Source organism: Crocuta crocuta, unplaced genomic scaffold (genome assembly GCF_008692635.1).
Source record: "Crocuta crocuta isolate KB4526 unplaced genomic scaffold, BGI_CrCroc_1.0 scaffold133, whole genome shotgun sequence".
NCBI classification, from domain to species: Eukaryota; Metazoa; Chordata; class Mammalia; order Carnivora; family Hyaenidae; genus Crocuta; species Crocuta crocuta.
In genome coordinates, this window is record NW_027529438.1 from 3,867,279 (window position 1) to 3,884,420 (window position 17,142).

General features: G+C 44.5%; 2 long non-coding RNA genes and 2 other non-coding genes across 4 annotated transcripts in view; 2 read left to right on the forward strand and 2 right to left on the reverse strand.

Moving 5' to 3' along the window:
* Positions 1-2,084, reverse strand: part of LOC144228249 (uncharacterized) — a 6,511-nt gene extending 4,427 nt beyond the window's left edge. The window contains exons 1-2 of the long non-coding RNA XR_013334149.1: positions 1,966-2,084; positions 728-863 (exon numbers count right to left, since the gene is read on the reverse strand). This is a non-coding gene — a long non-coding RNA (uncharacterized LOC144228249). The remainder of the gene's footprint in view (positions 1-727; positions 864-1,965) is intronic.
* A 5,565-nt stretch (positions 2,085-7,649) lies between these two features.
* TRNAG-UCC (transfer RNA glycine (anticodon UCC)) lies at positions 7,650-7,721 on the reverse strand. Its single transcript has one exon. It is a non-coding gene; the product is annotated as a tRNA-Gly (tRNA).
* Positions 7,722-8,315: 594 nt separating this feature from the next.
* Positions 8,316-8,398, forward strand: TRNAL-CAG (transfer RNA leucine (anticodon CAG)). Its single transcript has one exon. It is a non-coding gene; the product is annotated as a tRNA-Leu (tRNA).
* A 5,576-nt stretch (positions 8,399-13,974) lies between these two features.
* Positions 13,975-17,142, forward strand: part of LOC144228165 (uncharacterized) — a 5,587-nt gene continuing 2,419 nt past the window's right edge. Inside the window, exon 1 of the long non-coding RNA XR_013334138.1 lies at positions 13,975-14,560. This is a non-coding gene — a long non-coding RNA (uncharacterized LOC144228165). The remainder of the gene's footprint in view (positions 14,561-17,142) is intronic.

Consider the following 17,142-nt stretch of genomic DNA (forward strand, 5'->3'; position numbering starts at 1 on the left):
AATTTACGCTCTCATGCCTGGGCGAGTGGGAACTCACAACCAGCTTCCTACTGTGAATATTTAAAATACCCGTATCCCGCGTCCAATCGTGTCCGGCAAAATGTAACGTCTAAGCAAGGAAGCCTGGGAGAACAAGACGAATCTCCACCCCCAGGTGTCTTCAAAGGTCCGTACTAGTGCGTTAGACCCCGGACAGAACGCAGTTTCTAACCGCCTGTGGCTTAAGGACTGTCACACTATCCGGACCTACATATCCGAGGGCAGAGACCCCTCTTCAACATCACCAGCACAGGGATCCTGATCAGTGCTGGGCGTCCTCTTCTCTGTAGCCTGGAGGGAACCTTCTCTCTCTGTTCTTGGGCCATTTCGCANCGCCCTCTACACAGTGGATTCCAGTTTGGGTCCAGGTCAGTTTCCAATGCTCTTCAGAGAATGAGAATACACAGTATTCATATAGGCGCAAATAATATGTGTGTGTGTGTGTGTGTGTGTGAGAGAGAGAGAGAGAGAGAGAGAGAGAGAGAAGTCTGCCAAATGATCGCTATATTGAGATTACCCTTTTTTACACTTTTAAGTTTGTTTTAAAATATTTTTTATTCTCTACAATTATGGTGAGGATAATGATAGTTGTGGCCATGGTTGTTTTTATTAAATTTCCTAATTCAGCAAAATAAAACGTTGGCGACTGTATATGGGTCACCAACCTTTTAGGGGAAATTCTACTCACCTGCAAAGTCCAAGTTGGGAGCCACTATTCTCACCGTCACCTCTTTGTTGGATTGGTTGATTAAAAATCACCTTCCGGTTTATTCTAAACACACATAGATTTCCCGTGTTTCACTTTGCAAGTACAAGACAGCAATCTAAAAGAAGGCAAGGGGAAAAAAAAAACACCCAACCTGAAGCATTAAAAAGAAAGTACAGGGCACCTGGGGGGCTCAGTGAGCTAAATGTCCGACTTCGGCTCAGGTCATGATCTCACAGTTTCTGAGTTCAAGCCCCTCCTCAGGCTCTGTGCTGACAGCTCCAGATTCTGAGTCTCCCTCTCTCTCTCTGCTCCTCCCCAGCTTGCCATCTGTCTCTCTCTCTCAAAAATAAATAAACATTAAAGATTAAAAAAAAAAAGCATTTACAAAATGGGATGGTGAAATAAATCCAAATATATCAGTAATCACAATAAATATAAATGGAGAAAATTTGCCAGTGAAAGTGGATTTTATTTTATTCTGTTTTAGAATAAAACAGAATATATTTTATTCTGTTTTAGAAGAATGATATTAGAAAAAAAAAAACAGAAAGACTGAATGGAAAAGAATGGAAAAAGATATGCCAGGAATAGTCTAAAAGAAAGTTGACACACAGCTAAGTAATACCAGACGAAATAAAGTTTAAGAAATAATGCATCACAAGCGATAGAAATGTTACTACATGATGATAAAAGATTAAACTATGATAAACATATAATAATTCTGAACATATATGTATCTAATAAAATGACATTAATACATAAAAGCAAGAATTATTAGACCTACAAGAGAAAACTGACAAATTAATCTGCAGTTGAATCTTCAAATTCTACAGTGAGAGAATTCAACTTACTATTCTTGGCATTCAGTAGGTTAAGCAGAGAAAAAAAATTAAGTATACAAACACAGTTAATAAGAACTCTGCATCCAGTAATGTTTGGTTATATATTCTTCTCAAATGCATATGGAACGTTTATAAAAATTGACTGTATTATATGAAGCCATCGAACGTAGCTTCATGGCATGGGCACTATATAGAACACATTCTTTGAACATAGTGGGATTTAACTCAGAAATCAATTCCAAATCAACTTTTAAAACCCTCACATATGTGGAAATTTCTCAAACATATGCTTTTCAAAGAACTCATGGATGAAAGAGAAATTGAATGGAAACTGAAAAATACTTAAGACTGAGTAGTAATAAAAATATAACGTACCCAAATTGTTGATTGCTCAGAGTTTTACATGTGCACTAGGGACACGCACAAAGGAACACTTCAGAAAGTTGCTGAACACAGCCTTCAATGTTCAGCATATATATTGCACAGGATCTTCTGTTAAATATATCTGTTAGGAAAAAAAAAAAACAACGACAACCACAGAAAACTTTTGGAATACAATTAACCCTGTGACAAGGAGGGAAATGTATAGAGAGGAACATTCTGATTGGTCAGTGCCATATCCGTTAACTCCCCCTCAGAAAGAATCTTGGTCTGGGTTCTGCTTTGGCTGTCCCTAGACACCCCCGGAAAGCCAGTCCCCATACACTGCTGGCCACCTCTAGGGAATTCTACGTGGGCACAGTCAAGAGGCCACTCAATGCCTCCCAACCTGCAGGTCTGATTGAAGCCAGCCTACCGCAAGTCCTGGTTATAGGTCTCTGCCCCTGTTTGTCTCCCAGGACAGGGCCACCGGAACCCTGGTCCAGTTAACAAGGGCCCAGTGTCAGTTGGGCACCCCAACACTGTGGCTGCCCGATACCACCCATTACTACGCTGTACTCACCATTGCCTGTGGCCACTTGTGGGAACGATAGTCTCCACCCCACCTTGGTACCAAGAAGTCAGGAAATAACAGAGAGAGCAGGCAGGCAGTAATGTGTCACACAAAGCATCAGCCACGCGTGATGGCCTCTGCTGGCTACTGCTGGCCGTCCTGTGACAGGATGGAGTCTGGGATGCAGACTGGAACACCGGGGAAATTGGGGGCTAACAGGTGACGGAGCGGCAGGTGCGCCTTTTCCCCGTCTGTATTGTAGTTCACCTTCCTGGAACAAGTTTGTTCTTTTTTAAACCCCAAACGTCCTCCGCCATTAGTAATTATTTCACTAATAAGAAGGATAATCAATGCTTGCTCATTGCCAGACACCATTCCGAACAGTTATTAACTCACCTGAGAATTCTAATGATCATCGTTATCCCCTTTTACATATGGGGAAACTCAGAGAAAAGGAGCCAAGATTCAAACACAGGAAGCACAACAGAGCCTACGTATGTCGCAACAACATTACATTGCCTCATCCCACCTGATTATACATATCATTCCAATAAATGATTATCATGTGATAAAGAAAACAGATCTATAAAGCCCTCAGACAATATTTTAGAGGCCAGAAAAAACTTTATTACAATTGCTGCTAGTTCAACAGAAGACAAAGGATTCAGTATCCTTAATATCTATCGTTTCCTAATTTTAGGAAAAAGTTTTCAACTTAAACAATGACTTCAATGACTTATGACTATCAGTGTATTGGAAAGAAACTAGAGGAGTTTGATGCAGTTCCTCATGTTAAACCTGGGTTCAGGTAGAGGCATCATTTAGCCAGTACGAGCTGTATCAAATAAACCAACAATTATTAAAAATCAAATAATTTGGAGATGACTTGAAAGGTTGACATAGTATTTGCACTAGAACTTGCATTACCTACAAATCAGTTGTATGAGATACATAAGCACACAGATCTGTATGTATAGGTAAGGACTGGTAGGGGATAGTCGAAATATAGAGTTCTGCAACTGAGTTAAATCTTCTGAATACCATCAATGGCTACGTGTCTCAACATAAATGAATCCTGTAAAAATAATATTATTTTTACTTATTAAAATAATATTATTATTACTTATTAAAAAAAAAGAAGCGGGTTGCAAAAGAGCACATACTGCCTGATACCAGTTATAAAAACTTTAAAAGTATGAAAATCCAAGTAATATATATATTTGATAACACATACACATGTATTGAACCTATGATAAAGGCCAAAGGAATGATAAATATAAAACCCAGAATAAAATTTGCTCCTTATTGGGAGAAAGAGACGCCAGATCTAGGGAGATTACTTAGATGGCTTCTCATTCAAGAAAGAGCACAGTAAGGACCTTAATTGTGAACAACAGAATCTGTGTAGCTTGTTTAACTACGAAAGGATTTATTGAGGGCTAGGGATAATTCACCAGGCATTGGGAAGGCTGAAGAAACAGACTCTAGGCTAACTTCCAGGAATAACTCCCCAAACTATTCTGTATATCGGGCTCCCACGCTACTCAGCAAAACGTGCCATAAAACAAATTAAAAAGCTTCCCCAGTCTCCAGTCTCTGGCTCTGGAACAAAGCTGCATTGGCCACTATTGACACCACCCAAATCATATCCTTGTGACTCTCCCATGTAACTCTGGTACAAATCAGATCTCACTAAAGGACGTCTGGTTGGCAGAACATAAATCATAACCAGAACCCCAGCTGCAAAGGAATCTGGGAAACGTAGTTTTTAGCTTCCCACTTCAACAGCACAGGAAAACAAACCGGAATGGGAGCCGAGCAAACCAATCGACATAATCCACTGCAACGAGTAACCTGAAAAGCAAAAATAAAATAAAACCAACACCAAATTAAAACAAAAACAGGTAACGTTCCTACCTCCATCTCTAACACAGGACCATTAGGTAATGAGGGGATCTCAAGAACTATATAGTCGTGGGCTACAGTTGTGGGTATATTGTGACAAACCCTTGCCACCAAGGATCTGTGCATGTTTTTGTTCTTAAAAGACACCCTGGGTGTGGGAGGAGGGAGGGGCTCCAGGTCCCTGTGTTGGACTCCTCCCAAATTCCTGTGGACAAGATCCCAACAGTGTAACTGAGAAAAGTTTATACCATCTCGTTGATCCACGAAATCAAAGAGAAAGCTTGCAGTCTACTGGGTTCATGATAAACAGCTCATAATCCAAGATGGAGTCAAAAGTCTCTTGGAAATCAGACTGGGGCATCGCTCGCATAGTCAAATATCAAAAACATGCAAGAAAGGACAAGACACAGCAGCGTGAAAGAATAAGGGACAGCAGTGTAAAAGAATGTGAGCCACAGACTCCCAAGCGTTCACAATATCCAAGAGGAAGCTTGGTATGTTCTGTTTTCACCTTTAGCTCATGGATCCAAGCTGGGATTGGAGTCCAGTGTGTCCCACATTTTTTGTTTTATTTTTTGTTTGAGAAGGATGGATGGGTTAGTACCCATCAATGATGTCATTTCAAATCAGTGGTTGAGGCGTGGGCTATTCAATGAACTGAATGGAGAACCATCAGGTGGAAGGATGGGAATAGAGTTACACATACCCCATGTTATACCTCAAAATAATTTCAAAAAGAATTAAAGGGATAATACTAAAAAAGCAAAACTGCTATGAGAAAATAAAGGTAAAAACGGGTCCAATATTGGGGTGGGTAAGAGTTTTCTACTTATGAAAATAAGTTAAGAAACTCTCAGGGAAAGTATTTGTCTACATAAAAATTAGAAACTTCTGAAGTTCAAAGACACTATGAATAAAGTTCAAAAGTAATTCCACTTTCCATAATGGTGGAGGCACCTGTGTGATACTAACCACTGCACCTGTAACAATTATAAACTCTGGACAAATTTTTTAAAAAATCTGTAAGACATTTGAGAATGAGCAAATCAGATAGAAAATAAAGAGGATCTTATAGGTGAACTAAGTTGGATATAAATAAAATTTAAAAAGAAGAAAGAAAAGAAAGAGGATTCAAGCGGTGGAAGAAGGAATCATAAGGGTAAGGCCACTCACCAGGAAATGAGACTCAGACACATAAATTCATGCAAAAAACTAGTCTTATACCTCATGCACTGAGGTAGAGTTTAAGGCTGCTAGACTGGTGGATATTGAAGGAGTAAATCTCAGAGAAGAAATAGCCTGATTCCAGAAAACCAAATCTGCAAATAAATCTCTCAATCTCTGGCTCACGCTCCATCTGAGCATCTACCCAGCAGGATTTCAGGGAGGCCAAGGTGAAAATAATAATTGGAGGGCGAAGAGCTTACCAGGCAGAGATTTCAAGAACTGCCCCACCGGAAGAGACCGAAAAACAGTGGGGCAACAGAAATTAGGAGAGTCGTTAAAGAATCTATAATGCGGCCATTTAATATAGCACAACGAAAACCATTAAAATACCGTTTTAGACTAACATTTAATGAGTATAGAAATATTCACATTTTAAAGGAAACACTTAAGTAGGTTAAAAAAAATACAATATGCACACCGTGATTCCAACTTTGCATTAAAAAAGAAATGCCAAGAGATAAACACACAGCAAAACGTTAATAGGGATTTCCTGGGTGATGGAAATACGGGTGCCTCGTATTCCCCTGTGGTTTTCTTCTTTCTCATATTTTCTAGAAGGACTGTATATTACTCTTATATTCAGGGGAAATGTTATGTTTTCTAAAAATGAGCATATATGGTGCGCCAGATGCTCTGCAGGGCACAACTTCAAAGGACTGTAGCGCCGGAAAGGGTCTCAAAAACTGTAGCTTGGCTCCTCCACGTTGCAGATGAAGAAACCGAAGCCCAGAGAGAAATGGCTTGCGCAAAAGCAGACAGCTTCTTAGGGACCTAAGAGCAGGTGTTCTGATTGTCAGACCAGTGCTCGCTTCTGCTTGCACGCGTTGGTGCTAGTACGGCGGCGGCGAGAGCGCGAACTTGAGAGCGCGGGCTGGGGTGGACTTGAATATCCACAGGCCGGGGAGGAAGGAAGCAGGAGCGCCTAAGTCGGGGGTGCAGGAGATGCACTCTGCAAGCCGCAGAGTGGCAATTTGGAATACAGAGCTCCAGGCAGAGCCTGGATCCTGGGATTTTCTTCCAGTGGGCAGCAGGAAATTTCGCGGATGGGAGAAAGTTACACCCAGTGGCAGGCCTCTTTCAGGGGTAGATCAGGTGGAAACTCGCTTCCAGAGTGAAGACCCAGGGTCAAAATAACCCCAGGACCCGTACTCCTGCGCATCATCCAGGAAATTCTCATGTGACAAGCATACTTTTGGAGGGAACCTAAAATCATCCAGGAATAACTTTTATTTCTCCAGTAACAGAGAATGTAGAAACAAAGAAAGGGGGTGGGGGGGGTGGGGAGAAAAAAGAAAACAAAACAAAACGCTTTTTGCCTCCCCGTCGGGGAATCGAACCCCGGTCTCCCGCGTGACAGGCGGGGATACTCACCACTATACNGTGACGCTTCCGACCGCTGATAACGCTGTGTCTCTGCTGTCTCGACCGGCGCGTCCCAACCTGACGAGAGCCCTACATGTAACTTACATTTTCTTACAGCCACATTAAAAATTAAGAAACAGGTGGGTGACTTTGAATACCACATCTTATTTAGCCCAAGGTCTCCAAAATTTTGTTTCGACGTGTAACTAATATGCAAATATTAAATTTGAATTTTTTTCATCTTTCGTCTTCAAACCAGTTATGTTTGGGACACCCAGACAGCGTGTTGCAACGCGGGCGTTAGCTTCTCATCGGAAAAACGGGGTGGGCACCTCGACTTCATACACTTGTGCTAATTACTTAGTTTACTGTCGCACACCTGCGGGTGCGGTTCTCCAGACGCACCTGCGAGCCTGGGCGCACGGACGTCGGCACCTGCGCGCAGGATCCTCCAGAGGTGGCAGCGGGAAAGGGCGGGCGGGAGCGAGCGTCGGAGAGTCAGGGGGGCTTCGCAGCGACGGATGAGCCCGGGAGAGAAATCAGCGCTTGCAGTTCCTGGTTTGGGTTCAGGCTTTTTTAAAAAAGAATCCCGCGTGGTTTTCCCCGGGGGGGAGGGAAAAAAAAAAAAGATTGCGTTGGCCGGGAATCGAACCCGGGTCAACTGCTTGGAAGGCAGCTATGCTCACCACTATACCACCAACGCCGGCGCTGCCGAGAGCCGCGAAATCTCTATTTAAGGCAAATGGAGGCCGTGAGTTTTCCTGACGCGGGTGCTCCGCGACCCTGAGGTGCTTGGAGCCTTTCCTGAATGAGGATGGATCTCGACTTGGCTCCTGGTCGAGCCTCCAGCTACGGACGGACCCTGGAGGCCGGGGCGGCGCGGAGCCCAGCAGGAAAGCCGGTGCCTCGCCCCGCCGGGGGTTTCCCCGCCGCCTGCGCGTGTCCGCGCTCGCAGTGCCGCCGCTGGGCGCGTCCCAGCGCGGGAGCCGCCCGGTGTGGGATTCGGTACCGGCGATTTGCGGCGGAGGGTCTGAGGGAGACCGGGCGGCAAAGGGCCCGCGCTGGCCGGGCTCCGCCGCGCTAGACGAGCGAGGGGAGCGCTCTAAAGGGCGAAAGTGAAAATGGGTCTTTACAGTTTAGGATGGTGGAGAAGTAGGAAAGAGGAATCGGCGACAGTTTTATTTTCCGAGCTTTGACAAGGACCCTATGGAGACTTCTAGTTTGATAGATACTGACGTCACGCTACAAGCACCGCAGGATAAACTTAAAGAGGAGTGAGAAAATGCTTGGTTTCCGTGTCAGGATGGCCGAGCGGTCTAAGGCGCTGCGTTCAGGTCGCAGTCTCCCCTGGAGGCGTGGGTTCGAATCCCACTTCTGACAAAGTTACGTTTTCTTTCGTTTTCTTCCCTAACAACAATTAGAATTTAATTCATGGAGAAAGGAGTAGTGATTAATCAACACCTTTTCGTCCTGAGTATCTACATATGAATGTTACGTTATGCTCTACTGTGAATATGAAACAATTTTTTTCTGTGTAATAGGCAGGAGACTGGTCTAGGAAATCAGGAAACAATTGAGACTAAGATCTACCCCTAACTATGGAAAAAACTTTTTTTTGCCTTAGAGTCCAGCCTCTCAGTACCTATGTATCCATTCCTTTAGACAACAATATATTGAGCCTTTTACTCTGTGCCAAGCCCTTCAGGGCAGGCAGTCCATCCGCCGGAAGGCGGACTAGGGAGGCCCCTCAGCCCTGAGGCCTCCTCACAGGCCCTCCCTGGGATGTCTGCAGGCTCTGAGTCTCCTCCCAAGAGAAAAATTCAAGAACAGATCAGACACTGGTTTAGTGATGCTCCAAAAGAGCTCATTAAAGAGAGAGACGGAGTGCACTCTCCAGATGTGAGAGCAGCGAGCTCAAGGGAGAGCAGGGCCCAGGTTTTGGGTCTCCACCTTTCATGGACGGTTGTTTAATGTCAAGGGGGTGGAATATTTATCATTTCGGGAAGTTTCTTTGGGAGCAGGGTTTCAGGCCTTCTTTGTCTTGGGCCTGCCTGTCTGATTTGATCTGGCTTTCTCCCTGGCATTAGTTGGCAGGACAGGTATCCGACTTTCCTGATACCTGGCCCTGACTCCTCGTTTGCTGGTGTCCAGGCATCAGGTTTAAAACTTACCGTAACACCACCACCAACTCTGATTCAGTAGGGTTGCTGTGTCACCAAAACTCAGGAAAAGAAATCAACATAATAAATCTGGGAAAGTAATACAGACGAAAGGAAAACTCGTGGAGCTGGGTGTTTCAAGAGCTCCTTTTTCTGGAAGATCATGAATAAGATGCTTTCTGATGAAGGAAAAACTGTTGATGAAAAACTCTTGTTGCCCTTTTGGGAAGAGGGAATGTTATGCCCAGATCGCGATCTCCCCAAAATCCCAAGACCACCAAGGAGTCCGAGTCACGTATGCAAAGGCAAAGGGCTTTATTACGGGCTTAAGCTCAGGCTCTCAGACCTCACTAATGCAATGAATCCATGCTGAGAGCCTCGAACAAGGGCAGAGTAGGGGTTTTATGGGGTTTGAGATGGGGGAACTTACAGAAGTTGTGACATGGGAACAGTGATCCAATCATAATTATACAGCATCATTGACAGCAGGTTTAACCATACACATTGTCTAGAGTATTGGTTACTTTTGGCGGGATCTAATTACAACGTTTAGAGTACCTTTAAATCTGACCCATCACAGAGCGAGCCTAGGGTCTTGTTCGGCGATTAACAGGTTAACTTTAACATTGGGTAACAGAGTCCTATCTATAGTTTCTATCTCCAGGCCTCTCCCTCAGTAATGTGGAGGGTGGTCGCTGGCCTTTCCTGATTGGGTGTTGCAAGGGTGGTTTCTCCTGCCTTGGGCAATGTGTAACTACCTGGTAGAAAGCCGGAACTCAGGCCTTCTAGTTTGGAGGGGAAACTTAAAGCCTGTCATGGAGTCAGTTTGGGTTAGACGTTTAGACTTGTGGCCTTACAGGAAGAACCGTCTAGCTGAATGTGTGAAGTTCACAGGTGTGAGGATGGAAGGATCTTTATAGGTCGATTAGCAAAAGTTTGCCAGACAAACTGCATTCTTTGTTATTTACTAGACCGTGATCTCAGGAAGTCACTCGAGGTATAACACGTGCACTGAGTAATACTGGGTGGCTTCTGTAAGTGCCTAGGAGCTTATTAGAAATGCAGATCCAGGCCACAACCTCAGAACCACCAAATTCAATGTTTGTCAGGTCTCCAAGTGATGCACATGCAATATGAAAGTCTGAGCAGCACTGGTCTAATTTAGGTGCCTTTGCACAGGTTGATCTTGAACTTGGACTACCCTTTCTCTTGCTGCTCACCAAGGCACTGTTTACTTGGTATCAGGTGAGCACTCACAATATGTCAGACACCGTGCTTAGAACAGAAGGTAAAAAGTTAAAAACTGCATCTACCGTATAGCCAACGTCAACACATGCACAAGAGGCATGTGAAAAAACAAAGTTGAACCTTAACCGTGGGATCAAGGTGAATATCACTAGTGGCTCTTCATGCTCCTCTCACGTACACACCGATCAAATTCGTGGAGATGGACACTTCAGCCTGTGGCATTCTTTTCAAAAACCTCAGTCTAATCATGAAAGAGTATCAGATAAACCCCAGATGAGGGACAATCTGCCAAATACCTGACCAGTACTCTTGAAAATGTCAAGGTCATGCAACAAAAGGTTGGGAAACCGTCACAGATTGTGGGGAATGATGTGTGAAACAAAGGCAAAAGAAAGTAAACGGGATGTCCTTACTGCCCACAGGGCTTTGAGACAGGCAGTGACCTTCCTCTGGGAGCTCAGCTGCTTTGATGTTGACACTTTGCTGAGGGCAAAAGGCGATCTCAGCCCAGCCCTCTAGGGTCCTGTAAGTCTACTTTAACATAAAAATTCCTTTGGAAACTTCATTATCTCTACCCTTCAAGATATACTTTGGCAATCATCCTTCAAGCATGAAGCATGTGGCTTACTGATACACATCTGAAAGGTCTCATGACTGAGTTTCTTTTTTACTAAACAGTAATAAATGACTATTTTCCTAAAAATAGCTAGCCCCCTCAAGGTCCTAGAAACCTTGTTTCCATAATTCCTTAGAGACTTCTGCTATCCCTAACCCCCTCCCAACTTGAACTTATGTCATCAGTCACCAGTCACTACTCCAGGCAGCTCTTTGTGCCCACGGGTCCTGTCCCCGAGTTATAATAAATCCACCCTTTTGGTAACAAAGACGGTTCAAGAATTTTTTCTTGGCCATTGCTCTGACAAAATGCCGTTTTTTACATTAGAGGGCTTGTAGCAAGATTTCGTTTCTAAATAATGGACATGTATTTTTATTTAATTTGTAGTTAATTAAATTCGTAATTTTGATTTAATTTGTAATATTTTTTGGAGACGAACTGGGTGACATGGTTGTTATTACACTAATCAGCTATGTTAAGAGGAAAATGACAGGCCCAAAACCAAATAATCCAGTGAAGAAACGGGCAAAAGACACGGATAGACACTTTTCTAAAGAAGACATCCAGATGGCTAACCGACATCTGAAAAGATGCTCAACATCACTCATCATCAGGGAAATACAAATCCAAACCACAGTGAGATACCACCTCACGCCGGTCAGAATGGCTAAAATTAACAACTCAGGCAATGACAGATGTTGGCGAGGATGCGGAGTAAGAGGAACACTTCTGCACGGCTGGTGGGAATGCAAACTGGTGCAGCCGCTCTGGAAAACAGTATGGAGATTCCTCAAAAAATTAAAAATAGAACTACCCTATGACCCAGCAATTGCACCACTAGGTATTTATCCAAAGGATACAGGTGTGCTGTTTCAAAAGGGCACATGCGCCCCGATGTTTATAGCTGCGCTATCACCAGTAGCCTAAGTATGGGAAGAGCCCAAATGTCCACTGATGGATGAATGGATAAAGAAGATGTGGTTTATATATACGATGGAGTATTACTTGGCAATTGAAAAGAATGGAATCTTGTCATTTGCAACAACATGGATGGAACTAGAGTGTATTATGCTACGCGAAATTAGTCAGTCCGAGAAAGACGAATATCATATGATGTCATTCATATGTGGAATTTAAGACACCAAACGGATGAACATAAGGGAAGGGAAGCAAAAATAATTGAAAAACAGGGAGGGGACAAAACATAAGAGACTCTCAAATACAGAGAACAAACTGAGGGTTGCTGGAGGGGTTGTGGGTGGGGGGATGGGCTAAATGGGGAAGGGGCTTAAGGAATCTACTCCTGAAATCATTGTTGCACTACATGCTAATTAGCTTGGATTTAAATTTAAAAAAGAAAAAAATAAATCAGCATACATCCAAAAAAGAGAAAGGAAGGAAGGAAGGAAGGAAGGAAAAAGACAACAGACCCAAGATAGAGTCATTTATGCTGAGCCAAGTCACAAAACTGGAACTGAATACCTAACCTAACTGCAGTTTCAACCTCTCCCTGAAATTTAGTTTAACCGGTTAGTCAGGAATTTTCCAGTCTACACCAGTAAGAATAAGAACACCCACCCTTACCACTAAGAGAGGATGACCTTGCCTGGAGCAATCCTTTCTTTTCTTTTGCTAATAACTTGTTGCCGACCCTCCTTCCTATAAAAACCTTCACTTTTGTGAAAGGCCTCAGAGTTCCCCTCCACTTGCTAGATGGGATATTGCCCAATTCTTGAACCCCTTACAGAAGCCAATTAGATCATCAGATTTACTTAGTTAAAATTCTGTCCTTTAACAACTATAGACAATATAAAGGTGCCTTATGGGGAGCCTGGGTGGCTCATTCGGTTGGGCTTCCAACTTGGGCTCAGATCACGATCTCACAGTTCATGGCTTCGGGCCCCACATCAGGCTCTGTGCTGACAGCGCAGTGCCTGGAGCCTGCTTTGGATTCTGCGTCTTTCTCTCGTTCTGCCCCTCCCCCGCTTGTGCTCTGTCCTCTTTCTCTGTCTCAAGAATAAAAAAAAAAAAAAAAAAAGCCTTATCAGGCATACAAGAAGCAGTCCCCAAAGAAACTAAACCATTAACAACAGTCTCATTTAAAAGGCAAAGGGCATCTGGGTGGCTCAGTCAGTTAAGCGTCTGACTTCAGCTCAGGTCATGATCTCACAGCTTGTGGGTTCAAGCCCAGCGTCAGGCTCTGTGCTGACAGCTAGCTCAGAGCCTGGAGGCTGTCTTCAGATTCCGTATCTCCCTCCCTCTCTCTCTGACCCTCCCCTGCTCATGTTGTCTCTCTCTCTCTCTCAGAAATAAATTAAAAACATAAAAAAAAAAAAAGCAGATGAAGCAGAGTGCTTAAATCCCTCTATGGAAAAATAGATACCATACAAATGAGGGGATCTGAAATGTTTTCACAACTAAACACAAGACAATCTTCCTTCTTACACCCTATGTTTTTAAAGAGAGAGAGAATATGTTGTTGAAATGCTAAGAAACTAAGCCCTGGGAGTGTCAGAATAGGCAGTGACTTAATCTCTCACGGGATACCTGGAGACCGGCTGTGGGAAGGTCCAGGCCTGTCCCGGCAGCCCTCCACAGGAGGCCAAATCACACCAGACAGGCCCCAGGGTGGAAGATACCATAGCAGGAAATTGTGACCAAATTAAGAAGAAAAAGCAGGAAAACCCTGCTTCTTGCCCCCAGTAATAAATATTCTGCTGCCTAGTTAACAACTGTCAATAAAAAATAGAAACCCAAACCCCATGCTCATGAACACACTAGCTCCCTCTCTCTCTCTTTCTGTTCCTCTCCCTCACTCCCCCCTCCCCTGCTTGCTCGCTCGCTCTCATATCTCCAGAAGAATGTACTTTTTCGCTTTAATAAACTTCCCTACTTGTGTAACTCGTCCACTGCGTGGCATGTCTGTCCTTGAATTCATTCTTGTGGCAAGACCAAGAACTTTTGGTGACTCCTTGAGGTCTGGCTGGATCAAGCCCCCCCCACCATGGCCCTGGGTCTCCCCAGTTCACCCAACAACATGAGTATCATCATTCCTCCTGGGAAGTCCAAGTTGGAAGCTGGGAGGAAATTCTGGAACGGGAAAGTGTAACATAGAATGTGTGTGTGATGTCATCTTTTGGGGGCAAGTTCCTTCAGTGGGAAACCAGGACGGCCAGCACGTAGCCCAGGTGCAGGAAAAGTGAGCAGTTAAAACTGTGAAGTGACAAGTACGCGGCCAGGGCGTTGTCCTGCAGTCTCCTCTCCGCCCGCAAGAGGCGCCCCTGAGCCAACTGTAAGGTAGCCTGGCTCTGGCCAAACGCGCCTGCAGTTCTGAGATAAAAGTCTACCTCTGGTTGCTCACAGGAGACACCCAGCGCGGACTGGGTGAACTGGGGACTAGCTGATGCAAGTTTATCCTCGCTCCTACGTTGGCACTTACTTACCCAGCGGAAAAACTGAGCCCGAGGATACTTCCCAGCGCCAGCCGCTTGCTATAAAAACCACGTATTAGTGAATCATGTAAGTAATACAATAAAATATATATCTTTTCTTGCGGGGTTCAGCATCCAGCTGTGTTCTAAAAGAATAACATATGCAGTTTCATAACATCTCGGGGAAGTCCTGATAAGTAGAGTGACCGGCTGTTTGTGAGGTGACAAGGCACAGGCTCTAGAATCAGGCAGGACAGGATTCTCAATTCCAACCTGCCCCTCCCCCACACTTAACAGCTATGTGACCTTGAGTAAATTGTTTAAGCTCTGGATCCTCATCTCCCCAAAGAAATAAAAACCTGTGATGTTGCCCTGAGGATTAAATTAGATTGTGTATGTCACGTACCTGCTACATAGTTGATGCTCAACTAAAATAATTAGTAACAGCTAATATTTGCAGCTCATTGCTGTATGCATAACATTCTTTGTCACTTCTTACATTTACTAATTAATTGAACCCTCTTAGCAATCCTGAAGTAGGTCCTATTTCATCATCAACTCCCCATATATAGAGAGACCGAACCTCAAGGAGGCTTTTTTTTAATGTTTTTTTTTTTAGGGTGGGGGAGGGGCAGAGAGAGAGGAAGACACAGAATCCGAAGCAGGCTCCAGGCTCTGAGCTGTCAGCACAGAGCCTAATGCAGGGCTCAAACCTACAAACTGTGAGGTCATGATCTGAGCGGAAGTCAGACACTTAACTGACTAAGCCACCCAGCTGCCCCTGAACCTGGGAGAGTTCAACTTCCACCAGATATAAAGGAACAGAGCTGAAAATCTGGTTCCGGCATTGCTATTATGATACATGGCCATCATTATTATTATTATTAATCATCACCCTAGGGGCCCATCATGCCATTTCTCTCACATATGAGATCAATAGTAACTTTATTTTTTTTTTTTAATTTTTCTTAATGGTTTATTTCCTGAGAGAGATAGACAGTGTGAGCAGGGGAGGGTCAGAGAAAGAGGGAGACACATTATCCGAAGCAGGCTGCAGGCTCTAAGCTAGCTGTCAGCAAGAGAGCCCGATGCGGGGCTTGACCCCACCAAGGGTGATATCATGACCTGAGCCAAAGTCAGACACTTAACCGACTGAGCCCCCCAGGCGCCCCCAATAGTAACTTTAATCACACCACTGGATGTACTCTCCAAAGTCAGGATACACTACATCTCCAGGGTCCAGGACATGGGGTTTGTTCCCTAAAACAACATGGATGGGAGTGTCTGGGAGTCTCAGTCAGTTAGGCCTCAGACTCTTGATTTCATCTGGGGTCATGATCTTACAGTTCTCACCAATTGTGAGTTCAAGCCCCAGCATAGGGCTCAGTGATGACAGTGCGGAGCCTGCTTGGGATTCTCTCGCTCTCTGTCACTCTCTGCCCCTTCCCCACATGCTCACGCTCTCTCTTTCTCTCTCACAATAAATAAATAAACTTAAAAAAAGAACAAGGGATAAAGTAACTTGATTAAAGACAGCTAATTAGCATATAAAACTATCTGTCAGTATATTAGGACCTACAGACAGAAACTATCAACTAGAATCTCAATACAGGATTTTTTTAGTCTTAGGTCACACACGGGAGCCTTGCTGGGACTCCAGTCTGTCTCCATTCTTTACTTTTCCAACTCTTATCTCCTTTCCTCTTCCAGCAAATGACTCACAGCCTTCTCCTATCAGCCCTCAGATTTCACTACTGACTCGGACTTGTCCGCCTCAAACTGTCTCTTACCCTTTTTTCCCCTGTGGAAATCACACACACAATGTGTGAATTTTCTTCACTTCCTTCAGCACCCACCCTGATATTTTCTGCTTCTGACCGCCTTGCCTCTTTATGCATTTAACTGGATTGAAAACTAAGGAGGATTATGTATTTAACCGGATTGAAAACTAAGGAGGAGCTTTAAATGTTTATTTAGATCTATGTTTCACAAAATCCATATGTGCAAGTAACCAAAAAAAAAAGTAGGCAAAGGCAATGTTGAAGTGCCACATGAATGTGATAACGGTCACTTCTGCCTGCCTGAAATGGGAGAAGAGGATTTTAAAAAGTGAAATGGCACGGATCTCGGTGATACAACACACCGGGATGAAAGCTCCCTGTTTGGAAGATTTCTCTCCACTCCCAGTCTTCAAGTTCAGGGCAGGATCACCGAAGGCTGTCCAGGGGCCCCACAAAGCCAGCCCTTACAGTCACACGTATCAGGAGGGGCCATTCAATCAACCTGCTCAATGACGGGGCTGGTACTGGGGGCTCCCTGGCCAGTGTCAGCTCCTCATGTGCCACCCCCAGGGACACACAGGGCCTGGAGAAGGTGGGGTGACAGATTAGCTCCAGCTTCCTCCTCTGATTCTCGTAGTCTGTGCTCCAGCCAGACACGGACTTCCTGACACTTGTCCCGTGCTCTGTGCTTGTCCTTTGGGGAAACCTTGTCTCTAAGGCTCTCCCTTTGCAAGGAGCCCTTCACACGGAAGACACTGGTCTCGAGGAAGGTTATGGCAAGCCCTCCGTCCCTCCCGGCCTCAGCCTCAACCTCGTACTGCCCAGCCTCGCCAACCATGCTCTCAACCTCCTCCTTGCTCAGCCGGCCCTGGGCGCTGGTGACGGTGAT